This window comes from Schistocerca serialis, chromosome 3, assembly GCF_023864345.2.
Source record: "Schistocerca serialis cubense isolate TAMUIC-IGC-003099 chromosome 3, iqSchSeri2.2, whole genome shotgun sequence".
In the NCBI taxonomy this organism is placed as follows: domain Eukaryota; kingdom Metazoa; phylum Arthropoda; class Insecta; order Orthoptera; family Acrididae; genus Schistocerca; species Schistocerca serialis.
This window is the reverse complement of record NC_064640.1, coordinates 622,252,683-622,272,179: the sequence shown is the minus strand read 5'-3', so window position 1 is coordinate 622,272,179 and position 19,497 is coordinate 622,252,683. Positions and strand designations below refer to the sequence as shown.

At 37.9% G+C, this 19,497-nt stretch overlaps 1 protein-coding gene across 1 annotated transcript in view; it reads left to right on the top strand.

The window, feature by feature from the left end:
• Nucleotides 1–19,497, top strand: part of LOC126471055 (uncharacterized) — a 633,812-nt gene that overhangs the window by 465,386 nt on the left and 148,929 nt on the right. The gene's annotated exons all lie outside the window — the stretch shown is intronic.

Sequence of the window (19,497 nt, the reverse complement as noted above, 5' to 3'; positions counted from 1 at the left end):
AAACTAGTCTGTTATAACCACTTTTATATGTTGAGGAGACAGTATTAAGTGACAAATTTAGGAATAAACTGTAGCTCCTTTGTACTGTTACCATAGAAACTGAAAAGACAAGATTACATTGATTACAGCATGCAGCAAGGCATTTAAGCAGTTGTGCTTCCCATGCTCCATACATGAAAGAAATGGGAAGAAACCATAATATTTGGTACAATCTGAAGTACCCTCTGCCACACACTTCACAGATGTTCACAGAGTGTGGATGTAGATGTAGATTTCATGAGTTTTTTTTTATCAAATTTGATGTCTTGTGTGAATAATACATACTGGTACTGTGATGGTTTTTTTTCCTTTTTTCATTTTCAGGATTTTATTTAAGTAACTGTTCAAATAGAAAATTCCATTTCCAGCAGATCTTGCTTTATGCATCCAGCGTATAAGCTCAATGATAGCCACCAAAAAGGCAATGTTCTCACCTTCTGACACAGCTGTGTTTGTGTAGCAACCTTGATGCTTCTAAGAGACAATCCCAATGACAAATTTGTGATTCTCTGTTATGCTGAGCGTTGTGTTGTAAAATATACTTGCCTCAAGGCAGTTCCTAAAGTAGCTGCTGTCCAGCTTTTGTTTCAGCTGGTGAAACACTCACTCCCTTCCTTGACCATCTGCATCATAAAAGTCTGTATGACCTGCTTCAGAGTGGTGTTTCAGGCATTTTTACATGTTCATTGTGTGCTCAGAAGTGGAAATTGTGACATGACAGGATTCACAGACATACTATAAACACAGTGCAACACATCTACACAAAGACTTATTGGATTTTCACTCTGATTTTAATTTCATTAGCGATCAGACCTTGAAGAGAAAAATATCCCTTCTGTATAATTTACCTTTTATTCACAATCATATAGCATATGCTTTCGAAATGTTCATTGCATAGTACCTGGTTGTGTGATGTTACATGTTAAATGTTTTTTTCAATAATTCCTCATTAAACTGAAATGTGATACCATGAAAACATAAAAGTATTCTGGTTGCAGCAACACTTTTCGCCTTGCATTCAACTAAATATAATATACCTTCTACTGTCTGAAATGTAATCATAAGTATCAGAAATTTGGTGCTTTCCATGATCAGATCATAGTCACTGACACAAACACTAATGAGTACTACTGATGGTTAAGATCACTGGTTAGTTTCCAGAATTTTAGGATCTAACAAAACTATTTTCAGATTGATAGCTTAAATAAATAATCACTGGTAACATACCTCAGACTTAAATTGCATACATTATTTTCTGGTACATAATAATTAGAGCAGTTTTGCCCTTAGATCAGATGGACTCTTAAAAATTGTTGTAAATATACAGGGCAAAGAAAAATTGTGCACTTGGACTTTGCAGCACAATTCCTCACATACAAGTGCGCATCATTTATGTTGACGGCTGAGTTTAGGTTCGTTCTGCGCATCTGACATCACAAAACAGTCAGCCAATGAACAGAGAACGACGTTGCCAGATCTCGACTGCAGTGCAGAGCATGGATGAGTGTCTTCAGTTTTAGAAACGTTCAGTCATAAATAAAGTAATAGAACAAAAGCAATGTCTTGATAGCAGACTTTCTTTTATAGAAAGTTTGGAAAAGTATTCTTTATACCAATTGCTTCATATTCTATTAATTAATTAAACCAAACAAGCAATAAGACTCCTAATTCAGGCGATAGCAAGGAAAGGTGTTTGTATCAATCTCACGAACCGCTTTTTCGCAATAAAGAACAGCGGTAATTGTTTATTTCCTATTGCACTTCGACGAAGTGTGAGTAGATCATAGTCATACCAACAGTGTTTGTCAATATTTTACATGCTGTGTTAGAGTCCTCATGGTGTTACGTAGTCAGATGAGCTGCGTTAGCGTAATGGTTAAGGTGCTGTGCTCCTACGCGAAAGGTTATGAGTTCAAACCTTGTGCGGTGCAAGATATTTTCATTATTTAAAAACAATATCGTAGTGCCTTACTTCATGAATTATAATCGTTTGAATGCAATTTTTTGAAATTTCTAGTGCTTTGTCTCTTCATTAACCCTTTCGCTGCTGCAGACACGTGCTGCCTGCATTCCGCGCTGTGCGCGATTTTGTCATCACTGCACTGCTCGCCTGTGCAGACACATGGTGTTCCCACTGCTTTGACACACTTATCATTCGATTCTACAAAAACTGTTCGGCACAAAAAATTTGATTTTTACACGTCTTCTTATACAGTAAATTTTATATGAAATTTAGGTACCTTGTCCACATTTCATTCTCAACATTGTGGCAACTAAAATAGACCATACGGAAAGTATACTCTATGGACTTTTACCTCTGCAAACTCTTCAAAATTTCATGCAATGGTTTACTATATTTAATGCATAATAACTGCGTTGAACATCGAAACAAAATTAAGTCATTTATGGGGGGAAGTTATCAGTCAAGAAGATGTGTAAAAATCTAATTTTTGGGTCAAATACTTTTTGTGGAATCAAATGATAAGAGTGTCAAAGCAGTTGGAACACTATGTGTCTGCACAGGCGAGCAGTGCAGTGACAAAATTGCACATAGCGCGGAATGCAGGGAGCACGTCTCTGTAGCAGCGAAAGGGTTAATGCGGCCGTGGTGGCTCTACTTCATGAACTGCGTGCTCCCCCCTAAACGTAAGCTTGCGAACTATGCCATACTATGGTGCTGCTTCTATTGGCGCGTGCGTCGTGTGCAACTGGCAATGCAGCAATCTCCCGCGTCTGGGCGGGCATGCGCGAGCCGCCAAGATAAAAGAATTCAACTATAGCAATACAAAAATGTCACTCACAAAATTTTGTCCTGCACATATTTCTGGCAGTAAATAGATGTTAAAGATTGGCAATCTGGCAACACTGTAGTCATGTACTATAACTACTCATGTCAGCATACAGGAGTAATGCTGTGCAGTTGGTGCAGCAGATAGCTTTTTGGGTTAGTATGCAGGAGGTCAAGGGTTCAGGTTTGTGGCAAGGCATATTTGTTTTTATTCGCTAAATGTAGGCTGTGTGGTACAGTATGTGAACACAGGAATGAAAGTACAATCATTTTCACTGGTCAGCCTTTAAAGAAGCCTTTTCCATGTCATGGATGCAAATTGTTTCACACCACTGCATCTATTAGATATCAAACCCGTTTTCTGTAACCCCACTCCCCAGTGATCCCATTGATTAGTACCAATTATTATTCATGCCATGTTCAGGTCCATTACATTTCATTATGGCCTTACATAACCAATTGGACTAGCAACGTGTCCTTACAAACAAGTAATTTCTAAACATGTACATGGAAATGTTGGATAAGGATGACTGAAGAAATGATGCATTCTACAGTATTATATGCAGAATAAAATTGGCAAATAAAAACAAGTACTCCTTCATCCAGAATTGAACCCTGGACCTCCTGCATGCTAAACCAAAACGCTACCAACTGCACCAGTCTCCTCCTGTCTGCTGACAGAGGTAATTATCATCTATGTGATTACAATGTTGCCAGACTGCCAATCTTTAATGTCCATTTATTGCCATAAATAAGTGCAGGAGACATTTTGTGGAGACATTTTTGTATTGATAGTATGTGAGGAATCACACTGCAAAGTCTGAGTGCATGAATTTTTCTTCACCCTGTATACAGGTTGTAAATGATATCTGTTTGCAATGTACCATACTGTATCGGTGTAGAGGAGGTCAAGATCAGCAATTTTATGCAAGCCACTTGTGGTCTATCAAGTCAGTAAACTACCTCAAATTGGCCAACAAAAACAGCCTTCTTAAACAACCAGCATAGTCAGCCTTACACATTTGAACATCATTTCTTTTTCACACTAAAATCATCCTTGAATATTAAACACACCCTGTTCTTGGACTTACAAATTGTAAAATTGGTTTCTGTGTAAATTTTACCTCAACATTTTGTGACTATTAATAACTTAAAATTAATAATTCAATTGTTTTGTCTAGCATCCTTACTATGTGATTACTGTGCTCGTAAGGCTTAAGTTTAGACTGAATTGTAAAAATAATTAGTTTTTGCATAGCATTTACAAAGATCTTTTTTCCTTCATTGCCTCATGGGAAAGTTTAAAGTACTAATGTTAATGAAATAAAATGTATAAAATTTTGACCGACTAGGCCAGTAGTGTACTAAAGTGAAAGATATTCAGGATATGTCATGGTGTGTGTACACTGTAGCTTAGGTGGCTTTTTTTATGCTAGTTTGACACAGTTTTACAACTTGATATGCCACAAGTGTGCTATATGAAACTGTTTGTCTCAGCTTCCTCTTCATCATTGTGGTAAATTATTAACAGTTGTCATTTACATATTATGTATGCCATCCAATAGTGGTAGATAGGAAAGAAATCTTAGTACACACTCATCAACAATTAGATTACAGACATATTCCTGTTATTGTATAGAATCTAATTTCACATGACAATGATGGCCATTTGTCATGGCATAGACTTCATGAGACATCAAAATCCTTTGGGAGCCACTCTAAGCTATGACTGCTGATTCTCTGTCTATAACTCTTGTTGACATTGGTTGGAGCTGACTTGAAGGCATGCACATGTCACTCAGTGGTATTCCAGTTGTATTCAATAAGTCTGCTGACCTTAGTGTGAGCACGTAAGTATTTCAGAAGGGTTCCTCAAATCACTCTAACAAAACTCAGTAGTGTCTGAGTGGAGCATTGGCTTACTAAAGTAAGATGTTGTAGGTGAACAAATGCATGTACATATTTAGACAGTAGGTCCTATATTGTTCACTGTTGAGAGATGATTGCACCCATGTCCAGGGCCCCATTTCAACTCATGTAAACATCCCACACCTCCCTGAATAGAGCTCTACTTGTGACTGAAATGTATTACCTTGTGATATTGTTGACATACTTTCATACAGCCATCAGCGAGTACCAATCTGTACAACTCATAAATCCAGATGATCTTTTCCCATGCTGTATGCATGCATTGTTGCTGTCCTTGCTCTCATGCTTATCGTTGTGGCCTCTGATGTGCTGGAAGTGAGAGGTACATATTTGGGGTGGCAGCTTCTGTGCTCCATAATGAGAAGGTGTTTCTGGATGTCACAGTTGCTCACCAGTTGTTGTTTCCTGAGGTGATTTACTGTTCTTTGATCCATGTATTTGCTGTTACATTCCATGACAGACAATGATGAAACCTACAATCAAAATATTATTGGCAATGGTACTTCACTGTTGCAGTGGTTTGTCCATAATTGAGGTGCACACAGAAATTCTTTGGCAGTTTGCGCATAAAAAGTCTACTACCTGCCTAACCTCAGACATGGAATATTCCATGTATGAGGTATTGACAATATGGCCAAATATCAAAGTATTTGAGAGTTTCATTCTAATATGATACTTTTACACATAATGGGTGTTTATGAATTACCACAGAAGTGTGTGAGCACTGTAGTATTTTAAACACAATGAGCTCTTTCATTCCTGAGGAACAGATGCATAACACCACAGAAATAAAAAGCTGAATTGTGTAAGCCACTCTTGAAACAGGGAGATGACATTTATACAGATCAAGTTACTGCATTCTAAACAGTTGAGATACAGTTTTTAGTGAAAAGCTAATTTACCAGTTCTGTCTCAATATTTACTTTTCAGCTCATATGATTTGTGTGGTTATAGACTCTTCAACCCAATGATAAAGACGGTGGAAAATTTTAAGACATACCTGAAATGGAAATAATTGTCCTGTGCACTACAGATTTGAATATCAGAATGGTACTGCTTAGTAAATTCATTAAAATTAGTATTGTGCTGTGAGTCAAGCTAAACACTTCATTGCTGGGGAGAAAAGACATCAAACATTTCAAAGAAGATACTCTTCATTCATCAATTTGTCCCACTCATCAATTTCTTTCTCATTTGTGTGTTGAATTCTTAGCCATCTTTCATTCACAATTTTGTACAGTTTCCCAATAAGACGTTTGCACTAATTATGAGAATTAAGTAGTACTTTTTTCTGTTGAGGGAACTGCAATCGGTTTAATGTATCATTTGAGATGTGTCTATTGTTCAAATAGCTTCCCTCTTTATATTTTAGAGACACACTAACTTGTTTGCTATCAATATTATATTTCTTACCATATTTTTTCTTCATTTATTGTGTATTTCATACGTGTTTGCCAATATTTTATTTCCTTTTTTAAATATTTTGTGTAGTATATATCTTTATTATTTATTCATCTTTTTTTATCTAGTATAGCTGGGACCATATTAAATATGGTGTTCATTTTATAAGTCCATAGTGATGACATCATCCTTGTGGAGGTAAAACATTAGAAAAATGTAATATAGAGTACATATTTTACACAAAAACCTCGGACCTTGCTGTGAAGGGGTGGCTTGTGTGCTTTATACCATAGGTGCAACCACATGAGGGGGGTGTCTGTCAAGATTTTGAGATAACCTCCCAATTCAAACAAAACATACAGCTTTATCACTGCTATTAATTCAATGGAATTATTTTAGCACATAAAGTTATGAAAGGAGGAGTGTGGAGACTTCATTAAATACTTAACTTTTGAAGATGGCATATTGTTGTGGATGAGCGAGAAATTTGGGCCGCATGTATATTTTGGAAAGAAAAGATCATAAATAACTTCTTCAAATTGCCCCAAACTTACTACTCATAATGGTTTCACAAACTGGCCTGGCACTGGCCCTGATATAAATGAGTAACAATCAGAAATTTTTTTAGATTACTGCCAATTTTACATTTACATAATTATAATGAAGAACTACTTGCAAAACCTGTCCAGGTACTTAATTATAGCTGTAACCGATACTTCATACACATAGAATTTAATTTCTTTTTGACTTATAAAGCTTCTTTGTATATAACTTTTGAGGTAGTATGATTGGGGGGATGAGCAAAGAGCTTGATCGCTTTACTAACGAGGCTCTCTGCCATGTAAAATTGGCTATGTGGAAAACAGCTGACACCACGTTCCATGCCTGCAAAATGCAGTGTCTGGCTTTGTGCTTTGTTTATGCTCATAGCATAACATAAGCTCACTGGGAATTGTACATGTTTAAACTTAAATGGTAAATTGCTTGGAATGACCAGAATTTTGGTGCAAAAACTCACTTTCCTGCACCACTTCCCATCAAGATTTCAGCTTCCATGATGTTACATTGAAGAGAAGTAACTTTTACCCTGTGTGAGTGAACAGTTCTAAAAATGAGATAACACACTATGCTCTCAAGCAAAGTTATATCTTGCCTCACTTTTGGAAAGAGCTACCAAAAAGCAAATTAAAGCATCATGTTCTTGTGCAGCAGCAAGTCTCACTTCATAATCTTCATTGGATTCTTCAGACATAGACTTAAGTCTTTTAGCCATTGCAGTGTATACAGAAAGGCATGAGTGTTTTCTAGGCATTTTTATTCATAAACAAAATGAAATAAAAATATAGTGAGCTAGCACACAAATCACAAAGCAAGCTTAATAAATTTTTTGTTTTTTCTAGTAAAGAATATAAATAAAACCTGTTGAAGAAGCAAAGCAGTATCATTAAGTTTTTAATACAAAAAGAAAAATCAGTAAATCCATATATCCTATCCAAGTAAATTCACTGTTAGCTTGGGTTCATAAAGATAAGACTGCCACACTGACATAAACTTCCGAAAATATATCTGTCACTGATTTAAAAAAAAAAAAAAAAAAAAAAAAAAAACACTAACACTGCCATCTGTTAGTGTACTAAGAAACTAATGGCATAATCTATTGCTTCTTTGGTGTACTACACAGTGATAACTAAACATCTGAACTAGCAAGCTGAGCAGATGATTTTAAATAGAATTTTAAATTTTGATACCTTTTTTTATGTGTTCCAATTTTCATAAAATAAAGCCTTTATTTTGCTCCAGGCTACACTCAAGTTGCCTATAAAAACCCCATAAAAATTCATCTAGTGGTTTTGGAGATTCATGTATTCAAACAGACAGACATGGTGGTTTTAGGTAAAACTGTAAATTACAATATCTTTTTTTCCGTGTTCCAATTTTGATTAAATAAAGCCTATATTTTGCCACAAGCTATGCTCAAGTTACCTGTGAAAATCCCACAAAAGTTTGTCTATTAGTATTGGAGATTAGCATATTCAAACAGACAGAGATGCTGGTTATAGATAAAACCTTAAATCTCAATAGCTGTTTTCTCCAATATCTGATTTTGATGAAATAAAGCCTATATGTTGCACCAAGCTACTCTTAAGTTACCTGTGAAAATCCCTAGTAGTTTTGGAGATTAGCGTGTTCAAACAGATAGACATGACAGTTTTATAATTTTATTATTAGTAGACTATAGTTTATATATTCACAAAGTTTTAAGTGTGTAAGAAAGTTCCACTTAAACAAAGAAAATACAGCATTTGAAATATTTGTCTTGTTAAACATTAATTTTTTGTATATGGAGGTTCGTTAAATTTTATGTCTGAAAAATTTTCTTTGAAATCTACAAATTCTAACTAAAAAGTTTGTGTATTTCAGTTGACTTTATTCCCAAACTTTCCAGTGCTGATGTATTATTAATTTATACATAAAGATGTCTTTAAAATCATGCTAAAGGTTGTGAAAGATTGAAATGTTTTTATTTTGAATGATCAACAATGTTGGTTTACTGTTCCTTATTTTCTAGAGATTTGTGTAATGTACATTTGTGTGCTTTTTCAAAAATTGTATTACATTGTGGGAATGAGGCACTGCATTTGGAGAATATAACGATGCATAACCATTTTAAGTAACAACGCAAATTTATTACGATACAATGATACAAATTCATAAATCTCCAATGATCATTATGGCAAGAGAAACAGACTGTGTCAAAGGTGATATCACTCAGCTTCACAGCAGTTCAGACAGACTCTTGATAGTCAATCCACTGTCAACTGTCACTACAGAGCTCCCCATCTCCTGGAATTGTGGAGCATGGGGAAGGAAATGGCACTGGGGTTGATAGGGTGGAGTGGTATCCAGTCAGCATTTGGTGAGGAGGTGTGTGAGATAGTGTGACCAGTTGTGTCATGGCAGGCCCATGAGGGAGAGATGACTGTACCATTTCTTGATGCCAAAGGTGGTGTGAAGTCGCATGTCCAGGAGACACATAATCCTTTAGCCAGTGAGGAGGATGCAGAGGTCGGCCTGCTTGAGAGAGAGGGATTGTCGGATCATGTGCCGTAGAAGGAGGGTGTGTGATGAGTGAGACAGCGATAAAGAGGCAACCTTTACTTTCGAGGGAAGCCACAATATTGTCCTCATTACCAGCATGTGGAAGCTGGAAAGAGCAGAGAAGAATGACGTGTATGGTTGCTGAATCATCAAGCAAGTGTAGAGGAGCTTTGAGAATAAAGAGGGTGCCATCTCAGAGATGGAGAGAGAGATCCTTGATGTAATATGTAGGTATGTCAGCTGTGATGATGGCAACACTAGGAGAAGAGTGAGGACATAATGGTATAGAGATCACACATGGAGAGGACAAGTCATCCAGCAGAGAGTCATCATGTGTAGCACTGGCATCAATGGATACACAGGGAGAGGCGAACTCAGAAGACAAGTTGTTGGTGCACACGGAGGAAGGCATGTCCATGGATGGCATCTCAGAATTGGATATCAACAGAGGGTTCTCATCAAGGGTCCAAGTGGGTTTAATGTGATTAAGCATCACAGTCTGTTGCATCCAGCTCAGGAAAATGTCTAAACCATTGTTTGTGCACCAAAGCATCCTGTGTGGGCTGGAATATGGAGGCCATAATGCTATCCAGACTGTGTAATCTCTGAGCATAATGAACTCACAGTGTTCTAGGTCTTTGCGTACAAAAAACCATGGTACGGTGTGAGCTTGTGGAGGTGGAGTGCAGATTTTGTCAATATGAGAGTTGATATGCTCGACTGAGCTGGAGAGAATGGCAGGGGAAGAGAGCTTGGGGTCTTCAACAAACTCAGCAGGGATTGTCAAAGGCTTGCTATATAAGATTTTGGCTAAGGAAGAGTTTTGGTCATCTTTAAAGGCTGTGCAGATGCTGAGAAACACTCACAAAAAGGTCTCTAACAAGGAGTCTGAGTGACAAATGAGGGCCACTTTAAGGGTGCGGTGCCACACTTGACCAGTCCATTTTTGTGGGGATGGTATGTGGTCATGTGGAACTTTTTAACACCACACAGGAGACATAACCTGGTAAAGAGAAGTGGCTTAAATTGTCTCCCTCGGTTAGTCATGATAGAAGAGGGACAAGCAAAGTGGGGGAGCCATGTAGTGACAAAGGCTCATGTGACTGAACTGGCAGATATTTCTGAGAGGGGAACAGCCTTCACCCATCTGCTGGTATGAGCAGTGATTGATAGTATGTACCTAAAACCTTTTGAAGGGAGAAGAAGACCCATGAGATTAAGGTGTGCATGATGGAACTGTCCTTTCAGTATCCTGAATTTTCCTAGAGGGGGATGACCAACCTAACTATGCTTGAAAGGTAATCAGGCGCATGTCCAAAAGCGGCAATCCTTTTTTATTCCAGGCCAGATGAAATGTCCTGTCACAAGGCATATGGTAGCCTTAATTCCTTGGTGTGTCAGATCATGAGTGTCTGAAAAAACCATACACTGGAGGGAGGCCAGGACCAGGGGACAGAGAGTACCCATAACACTGGACATGAAGAGCTGATAAGACATTAGGTTTCCACTGTCAACACAGAGGTAGAATCTTGCAGATTTTGAATGTCTGTGTCATCCATCTGCAGGCATGTTAGTTCATTCAAATCCAAGAGAGAAGAAATGGCATGCACACATGAAAGCTAATGATTGACAATGTTATCAGTACCCCTGATGTAATGGACAAAAGTGGTGTATTGACCAGTGAGGTCCATATGATGGAAACATTGCAGGGGAAGATCATTGGCAGGGTTGTGGACCACATCCATGAATGGTTTGTGCTCGGTGAAGATCGTGACTTGACGTCCTTCAGTGTCCTCTTGGAAGTATTGCATGGCGTCATAGACCATGAGGAATTCCTGGACAAATGCTTACCACTTGAACTGAGAAGGGAAGTTTTTTTGAAAAAATGGAGAGTTTGGGTTATATTAATGATGTGTTGCTGAAGAATGGCACTGACCGATGATTCACTCACGTTGGTCATGATAGCGAAGTGAGCATCAGAAAGCAGGTGGCGTTAGTAAGGGCAGTCTTGAGAGTGTCTGCTTTATCAAGGGCAGTCCTGAGAGTGTTGAATGTGTGGATCATGTCATTGGACCACTGCACTTTCCACAACCCAAAAGTATTCTTGCCCAACAAAGTGTCTGTCAGCAGGGCCTGGAGAGAAGCAGCATGAGGTATATTGCACTAGAAAAAATTTACCATTTCAAGGTATCATCACAGATCACAGTAGGCCTCTTGTAATGGCAGGTCATTGGTAAATGTGATATGGTGCAACATCAGATGGGTTCCTGCAGCAGTGATGATGTAACCAAGGAAAGTAACACTATAGCAGCACAATTGTGATTTGTCATGGTTAATCTCCATAGCATGGTTGGAAACTGCTTTAAGGACCTATGTTAAGTGTTGCTCATGCTCCTTGGTGGAGGTGGAGTAGAAGGGAATGTCATAAAGATGGGAGTAGCAAAAAGACAGGGGAAAAAAGAACATAGTCAAGAAACTGTTGCCACATCTGAGCAGCATTCTTGAAACTCTATGGCATTAGGCAGTATCCAGACAAGCCAAAAGGCATAATGCTAGATGTTTTTGTTATGGTGTCTTTGTACCTAGAGATCTTATGATATGCCTTGCAACAGTCAATCAAAATGAAATCCATGTGGCATTGAGTTGTTGAGCAAAGTCTTGTATGTGAGGAATAGGGTAGTTGTCAGTAATGGTATGAGCGTTGAGCTTGTGTAGTCACAGCACAACTGGAATGAACCATCCTTCTTAGGGACTAGATGAATGAGTGATGACCAGTTTCTATTGAATGGATGCACAATTTTGCCATTTAATAGTTTGTGAATGGCTGCTTTGACATGAAGAAGTTTCTTAGAGGTTAGGCACCTAGCCTTGTAATGACCTAGACGGCCTTCTCGAGTGGATAATCTATGACAGGTACCATTTGTGATTGCACCAATGAGAGTAGTTTGAGTACATGGGGGAACACAAGTGTATCAACATGAGATAAAAGTGCCAGATCACACAAAAATTAATAGTTTGAGTGTCACTGACCTAAGTTGTATGAAGCATGGTTGTGGGCGAGGGAGCAGTGGGCATGGAGGCCGAACCAGTGATGTGAAACAGCCATGAAGTAGTGAGGTCATTGACCATGTGGAGAGCACCTGCCAGGTTGGATGATGCATTGGTAATCAGTTGATGGAGAACTTTGCTGTTGGAATGGAGGGCATTGATCTCACAGCTCTGTGTCACAAGTTCAGCTAGTGAGTCGACAAGGTTAGCAGTCAAATGGGAGCACTCAGATGTAGCATGAAAAAAGGGGCCACACTGACCCAGAGGTGAGGGTCTGGAAGGGGCAAAGGAGCTGGGAATGCTGGTGACAGTTGTGTGATAGAGTAAGGTGGCCAAATGCAGGTTGGGAGAGAGACCAAAACGCTAGAGGAAATTGATTCTGAGGACCAGGCCATCGGCATTGGTAACATAGGAGGTTAAAGGGAATTGTAGCTTCAGCATAAGCTGGAGACTGAGTTCAGCAGCACCATGGTCAGTAATGTTGTAGTTATTGGCAGCACAAATAACTAGCCTTGTAAAGAGAAAGCTTGAAGGTGTGCAGGAGAGGAGAATGACACTGGAATCTGCCCCAGTGTCGACCAGAAATGGAAGGTTGCTGGCAGAGTCCAAGATGTAGTTTCTGCTTCTGGGAGGAGCCACTATGTTGGAAAACTGAGTGAGTAATGTCACACTGTAACAGCACCATTAACTGTAGCATCTAAATCAGCCAGCATGTTGAGGTAACTGCTGCATTTCAGGTCAGGCTGGAGGGGAGTCTCATAGAGGATTGAGTAGGAGGTGCCAGCGGCAGTCCAACAGGTGGCAGGGAGGTAGTTTGTTCAGCTCCAGCAGCCAGACATGGAGGTGATAGGCAGAAAGCAGGAGCACTGTTACCAACCTTAGATGTAGACAAAGAGTCAACAGTAGGGGGAAGCTGTCAAAGGCAGATGATACGATATGCCTGATCTGCCAACTGAAGTTTGCCAACCTTAGATGTAGACAAAGAGTCAACAGTAGGGAGAAGCTGTCGAAGGCAGATGATATGATATGCCTGATCTGCCAACCGAAGTTTGGATTCCATTGTGTGGGTGGAGTGTGAAAGTAACTGAAGTTGCAGGTCAGTGAATGTCTGATGAACTGGAGTGACCACAAGGCAACATGAGGCATGTCCTCTGAACCAACCTACACTTGAAGGTGCCACCACAGCTTCAAAGGTGTTCTGTCATGTAGTTGTATCCCACAGAGGATGTGATGCATCACCTCTGGCAGAGGGTGTGACAGGTACTCAATGATGAGAGACTTTGCAATGACCTATTTACATTGAGTAGGCAGGTTGAGAAGCAAATCCCTAATAAGTTCAATATGATCATGGACGTGACTGATAAGACAAATAAAATGAGCATTGTCATCAATTATTCCATAAATGTCCTAGATGCCCACTGAGGCAAACCATGTTTTTGTGTTTTCTTTCTGCAGCTGGGGAAGTCTGGGGACTCTGTCTGTAGGAATGTGCTGTTCTTGAACAGTATAGGGCATGGGCTGTTGGCGGATGGTGAAGAATTAGGTAGCTGAAGAGGAATGCTGTCAGCAGTGGAATTGTGATACAGAGCAGTGGACAAGGTAGGCAGAGGATGCAACGTACCGCCTGAGGCCTGCGTAAGGGGGGCACGTGGGCATTGTCTGCATGTCACACATGGTGTGGCTGGTAGGGAAGGTAACCTGATCAGTGCAGATGGGATGATCATGGTCACTGGAGAACAGTTCAAGTAGTTTGTAGGAAACAGTATGGATGAGTGAGTGGAACATTGCATTGCATGCAGATAAACAAAATTCACAGGCTGCTGAGGCAGTGAAGATGGAGACAACGGTGCAGCAAGCTGATGTGGGAATGTGGCTTCATGCTTCAAATCATGTGGCACACAGTTTGGATAGACCAAATGAACCTGGAAACAAACAGTGTTGTTCAGGACATAGTGGCCTGACTACATGTGGTTCCCACCATGGCAGCATCAGCCAGGTGAGGTTAACCTCTGGAGAACCAGTATGAAGTGAATGTGCATGTGCAGATGGATCTGAGAAGTGTTATGAAGGCTGAGTTTGTGCTTCACAGTGAAAGTTCACTGTAGGAGCCAGGAACAGAGTATTCAAGTCACAATGTGGTAAGCAATCCATTGCCTACAGGTACTGATGCAAAGCAGGTAACACACAACGTGTATTTCGCAGATGAAACAACCAAATCAGGCTCACCAATGTGGAAAAAAGGCGCTATGCTTGGCGAATATAATGCCACGTGACCACTTTATGTAACAAAACGTGTTTATTACAGTACAGTGATACAAAGCCCTAACTCACTAATTATCACAATACCAAGAGAAAACATACTGAGTCAAAGATGATATCACACAGCTTCACAGTGGCTTAGACAGACTCTTGATAACCAATCTGCCATCAGCAGTCACCACAAAATTAGAAAATTTCTGATTTCCTGGATTTGTCACTAAAAATTGACTGAACTGAAATAGATGTAAACAAAGTTTTGATCTGTAGAATTTTATAATTTAGTATGTGAAATGAGATGACTAACTTTGCTGTCTACAACTCATTAAATTACTTTAAATGATATTAAACAGCAATTAATATATGTGGCAGTATGAAACATAATTGCAAATGTAGATCAAAATAACAGAGATACAATGTATTAAACACAAGTATTGAAAAATTCACTTGAAAAGTATGTTGTCTACTCCTATATAAATCTAGTATTGAGTTTTTCATTATACAGTTCTCCTAATGAGCCAGTTATATCTCAAGGTGGACAAATTTGTATGCCTACTAGATCCACAGATGATGAAGAGACTGAAAGAATGAATTCTGAGGTACAAAATTTCATTATGTCACTAAGTGAGAAGAAAATTTACTTGTCATGGGGGACTGGAATTTGATAGCAGTAAAAGGAAGAGAAGGAAAAATAGTGGGAGAGCATAGACTAGGAGAAAGGAATGAAGAAGGAAGCCACCTGGTAGAAATTTGGACACAGAATAATTTAATCATTGCTAATGCTTTGTTCAAAAATCATCAAAGATAATGTAGTGGTTATGAACTGCAGATTGAAAGCTAAAGAAACTGCAGAAATGTATGAAAATAAGAAGATGAGAACTGGATAAATAAAACCAGGGTTTGTTGAGGTTTTCAAAGGAAGTATTAGGCAATGATTGGCTGCAACAGGGGAAACCTATCCAAAAGAAGATGGATGGGTAGCTTTGATAGATGAAATAGTGAAGGCTGCATAGGGTCAAATGAATCAGTCAGATAAAATCAATTTTTTACTATCACATAACATGCCTCATACAGTTGAAGATTGTGACAGAGGTGGCTTATCAATTCTAAAGCAGAATGCAGATTAATAAATTTAATCTAAGGTTATAAAACTTATGTTGTTACTTTTTCAGACAGGTATTATTTTACACAGCTACCATTGAAAAATAATCATTGTGACATTAATTCTATAGACACACATTATTTTACATGGTTGTCATTCAAGCAATTTTGCAACATGTAAATCTCTCTATGTCCAGCCTCATACTGATGCAAGAAGCAGTGCCCCTCAAAAAGTTGTGGGTTTTTCTTTGTGAAAACAAGAATCTCAGTTGTATACATGCTTGGAATGGACATTAGCTGTAGCTTTTTAAGTAAAGGTTTGCTTGGAGTGTTGTTTCTTTTTATCTCTCATCATGGCTTGGATGATCTTTTTTGTAGTCTGAAAGCTTAGTGGATTAGTTTTATCAGACCCACAGGAAATTATACTATGCAAAACTACTGAAACAAAATATGCATAATATACAGTTTTGTTATGGTTAAATCAGTGACTCGATATGAGACATTCTTACATATGTGAGACTGTTCAGTTGAGTCAGTATGCTGTCCACATGGTAACTCTACAACATATTTTTATTATGAAAAGATTTTCAAGTACCACTACTAGTCAAAAAATTTGTTGAGTATTAAATTATTTATTTAGTGACATTTTTGAGGTGATAAATAATTTAGTAAATAATTTAGTAATCAACAAATGTTGTGACTGTTTGTGGTATTTGAAAACCTTTTCATATTTTTAAAACAGTCACAGGTGATTATTGGTCAATGAGATTTCAAATTATATTTTTATTAACTACACCACCAAGGAATTTGATACAATTTGCAGTGTTCTATTTTTCGTCCATAGGGCTTATTCACTTATACATTGTGCTGTTTGTTTTGTGGTGAAAAGAACAATATCTGGTTTTGCAAAGTTTAATTCCAAATTATTGTATTTGACCCATGCCTCTACTTCTTCAAGTATCTGTGCAATATGGTGGATTATGTCTTCATAGGTTCTACACCAGACTATTCCCATTGAGTCATCTGCATAATGGATAGTATTGGATTGAATCTGGCATGGCAAAGATAATACAATACAAAAATAGTATTGGTGCTAATATTGAACCTTATGAAATGTATAATTGTGTGTATTTCTTACCACTTCTGTTAACAAGTACTCTTCGTTTTCTATCTGCCAAGTGTGATCACATTCAAGTAACAGATATTCCTTGAAAGTCATAGCTTGTCAATTTTGGGGAAGCAGGTCATGATTTACAGTGTTAAAGGCCTTGGTAAGCTCACAGAAGATGTATGATACAAATGTTCTGTTACCAAGACAGCTGATAACTTTTGTAACCAGTTCATGTATGGATAAGGTTGTGCTTTCCTGAAAACATACTGATTATGTAAAATAGTGCTGTGGGATGAATTATAATTTGCTGTCTTATCACATGAAGCCCATTCAAATATTTTTGAAATAATTAGTAACAATGAGATTTTTTCTCATTTTTTGCCTCACTTTATCTTGTTTGCTCTTTTTATAAATTGGCCAAACATACTTTAATTTATCTGGAAAACATCTTTCATCAAAAGACTGATTGATTATGAGGGAGAGTGGATATGTAATACTATGACAGACTGTTTTTATTATTCTAATGGGAACCTCACCCTGACCAACTGAGTTTAATTTTTTTAGGGACATTATGATTTTCATAACATCAGAGTTTGAAGCATAGGAAAACTTAAAATCTGAGCAATTTCTCTCTTCCTTATTAGAATTTGTACGTGGTGGTGAGCAGTCACCAGTTTCATTACAGCTAATGAATAAGTCATTGAAGGATTCACATATTGCACAGGGCTCTGTAACAGCTCTGCCTTTTATTATTAGTTTAGAGGGACGTTTTCTCTCAATTTCATTGCCAACTTAACTTCTTATAACAGACCAAAAAGCTTTTGATTTGTTTTTAGCATTTAAAATGAATCTATTGTTTGAAGTATGCTTTGCTAGTTAATGATTTTTGTCAAACTTTTTTTTGTATGTGCTTACATATTTAAGAAATTCAGGGTTTCAATTAACTTTTGTCTCCATATGCAGTTCCATCTTCTTAATGCTAGACACTGTAATTCATTTTGTTATCTATGATCTACTTTTATGAGACTCAGCCCTTACTGCTACAAAATGGAAGTATTAATTAAATTTAATCATGAATTCAGCCAACTAAGCAAAAAAGACAAAGCCCAGTAGAAACCCTTGCATAATACATGACATATTGTTTTTAACTAACAACAGCACAAAATATAAAACTGCAACAAATAAAGCAGGCAGAAGGGATTAATGATATCTAAAATTGAGACTGACAGAAAGCACAAAATGGCAAAGCAGAAATTGGTATAAGATAAATGCAAAAGTGCAGAAGTATGATTGACAATGAGAACAACAGACCTCTAGGAAAATTAAAGAATCTTTTGGAGAAAATAGAAGTACCTGAATGAATGTTAAAAGCTCAGATGGCATGCCAGTACTAAGCAAAGAAGGGAATGTTGAAATGTGTAAGGAATATGTAGAGGTTTGTACAATAGAAAAACCTATTACAGAAACAAACTATTATAGAAAGGAAAAGGAGATGTGATACTAAAAGGAGAATTTCACAGAGCACTAAAAGACCTAAATAAAAAAATGCACTGGGAGTAGATGGCAATCCATCAAAATTATTGAGGTCCTTGGGAAAATATGTCAGGACAGAACTATTTGATCTAGGATGCATGATTTATGTGATAGGTAAACTACCAGCAGACTTCAAGAAGAATGTAATATTTAGAATTTCAGGTGAATATTACTGTAATAGTAGTTTAATAAGTTATGGTTAAAAAAACACTGACAGGGATGATTAATAGAAGAATAGAAAAATTGATAAAAGCCAACCTCGGGGAAGATTGGTTTGGGTTCTTGATAAATGTAAGAACACGCAAATCAATACTGATGCAAGATTTATCTTAGAAGACAGAAGTAAAACAAAGGTTGTAGTTGAATTAACTCAGGTGATGCTAAGGAATTGTATTAGGAAGTGAGGCACTAAAAATAGTAGAGGATCTTTGCTATCTGGGCAGTTAAATTACTCTTGATGGCCAAAGTAGAGAGGGTACAAAATATAGACTGGCTATAGCACAAAAATTATTTCTGAAAAGCAGGAACTTGTTACTATGTACTATAAATGTAAGAGTTAGGAAGATTTTTCTGGGGGTATTTGTCTTTAGTGTAACCCTGTATGGAAGTGAAATGTGGACAATAAGCAGTTTATACAAGAAGAGAATAGAAGTTTTTTTAAATATGGTGCTACAGAAGAATGAACATTAGATGGGTAGATCATTTCTCTAATGAGGAGGTAATGAATCAAACTGGGGACAAAATAAATTTATGGCACAACTTGACTAAAAGAAGGAATCAATTGGTAGGACACATCCTGAGACATAAATGAATTGTCAATTTGATAGTGGAGGGAAGCATGAGGGGTAAAAATTGTAGATGGATGAATATGGAGAGCAGGTCCAAATGGATGAAGATTACAGTATATACACAGTATTTGGACTGAAAACCACAACACAGTACAAGAAATAATAGTCTTAAATTTAGTGTTGACTCCACAGATTGATAGTGAAATAATCCTCAAGGTAGCAAGCCAGGGTGACCGAGCGGTTCTAGGCACTACAGTCTGGAACCGCGCGACCGCTACAGTCACATGTTTGAGTCCTACCTCAGGCATGGATGTGTGTGATGTCCTTGGGTTGGTTAGGTTTAAGTAGTTCTAAGTTGTAGGGGACTGATGACCTCAGCAGTTAAGTCCCATAGTGCTCAGAGC